Below are 1,831 nucleotides of genomic sequence, written 5' to 3' on the forward strand. Positions count from 1 at the left end.
TAGTTAGAAATCCATATGAGCCATCAGGGAAAGAGTGTTGCAATTAGTATAGTTTCTCTGTGATTGTTCCTGTCTGAGCAGCCAGAAAACCAATGCACAACATCCTTTTATAAAAATTCATCAGTGTGCTTCCAGTAACGGTAATAGGAAAATCAGTTTTACAAAATATAAATAAGACCATTCTCTCTGTGCTGGAGACATGGCTCAGTAATTGAGAGGACTGGCTTGTCTTCCAGAGGACCCAGGTTCAATTCCTAGCAACCAAATGGTACAGAACAAACTCTCTAGCTCCAGTCAGTCACAGGACATTTGACAATCTCTTCTAATCTTATAGGAGCCAGGCACTGATATGCTAGAAGGACACAAGGACATAACATTGGTAAATTATTGATACACAATACAAATACAGGAATTGTAAAAAAAAATCTCTTCCAAAATGAAGAAAAGTGGAGAATAAGGTTTCACTTATCACTGTAATTTAGTAAGATCTCTCCCTCAGCATAAGGCTCAGTCAGCAGACTGTTTGAGAATAGACGCATACTTAAACTGATTTGGGAGAGTTTTGTCTACAATATTACAGGACTGAGAGCTCTTTCACACTGATTTAATAGAAAAATAAAATATATAGTTTCTCAATTTTTCCCGCTGAGCATGACAACACTCGGGAAGAAGTCCTTCCCTGTGAATCAACACAATGGGGCTAAAAGTTGCATAACCAAGGGTTAAAAAATCTTGAATATTTACCATCAAGGGATTATTTGCTAAAAAGAGACTTAAAAATAGAGAAACAGCACAGTCAGTCCAATAGAAGAAAACAAAACAGAGCATCAGAAGGAGGACACTCTGAGCAGCTCTCAGCTCAGGGGGGGTTCTGTAGAGAAGCTTGGAGTTCTGAAGGTAGAGGACATGCTGGTGGTGCTTGTGGAGAAGAAGTACCATGTAGCCACTGGCCCCTCCCATGGCTCCCTGAAACACAGCATCTCTCAGGACCATGAAAGGGAGAACAATCCATTTTGTTTTCTGACTTTCTAGCATAAAATAACAATAGTTGTCCCCATTCTTAAGCTCTGATATATTCAGGCTTATACTTGTGATGGAATGGATTAGGTTCATACCTATTAAAGCGTTGAGTATCCAAAAGAATAAAAAGAATGGAAGGATGTGCCATGCAGACTTTGGTCTGAACCTCTTCCACCCAGATGCTCTGGGACTGATGGTGATGGCCTGGACCACAGTGAGGAGACTGCTGGTGCAGATGGAGACCCCACGGGAAACCCTTGGCAGGTAAGAGATGATCTTACATCCAATGTCATCTAGGAAGTTTCTCAAGCCAAAAGTTGCCATTGTCTTTGGCAATCCGTTTGCAAGAAGGATTATGATGTTTGTGAAAGCCAAGTGGATGAGAATAAGGTGCACGGGTTTCTTATCAGGACCTCCCCACCAACTGAACATATAATTCACAGAGACAGAAATGTTTCCCAGAGTTCCAAACACAGTCATAAAGAGGAAAACTATTTGCTTAAAAAATTTCAAAAACATTTCTTCCTTCCTGGGTAGAAAATCTTGTATTCGGGATACAAAGAGGTTTTTTCCATAGAGCATCAGTAATGCTAGACATTTATCAGAAAAACATTTTTCATAATAGCATTTTCTGGTATACGAGAGTCAGAGATGGACACATGTGCTGATGTAGACTGGGTCCTGAACTCCTCCTCTTCCCTGCGGACTCTGAGTTATGTGTGTGCTCTGGCAAGTGAGCTTGGTAACTGGGATAAAACCCTAAAGTTTTAAAGGAGATATGTTTGAGCTCTACACTATCAAATTGACTTGT

The 1,831-nt window shown here is 40.4% G+C and overlaps 1 pseudogene; it reads right to left on the bottom strand.

Moving 5' to 3' along the window:
• Nucleotides 1–700: 700 nt before the first annotated feature.
• Nucleotides 701–1,554, bottom strand: LOC146891966 (putative vomeronasal receptor-like protein 4; annotated as a pseudogene).
• Nucleotides 1,555–1,831: the final 277 nt, after the last annotated feature.

Source organism: Myodes glareolus, chromosome 14 (assembly GCF_982192425.1).
Source record: "Myodes glareolus chromosome 14, mMyoGla1.1, whole genome shotgun sequence".
In the NCBI taxonomy this organism is placed as follows: domain Eukaryota; kingdom Metazoa; phylum Chordata; class Mammalia; order Rodentia; family Cricetidae; genus Myodes; species Myodes glareolus.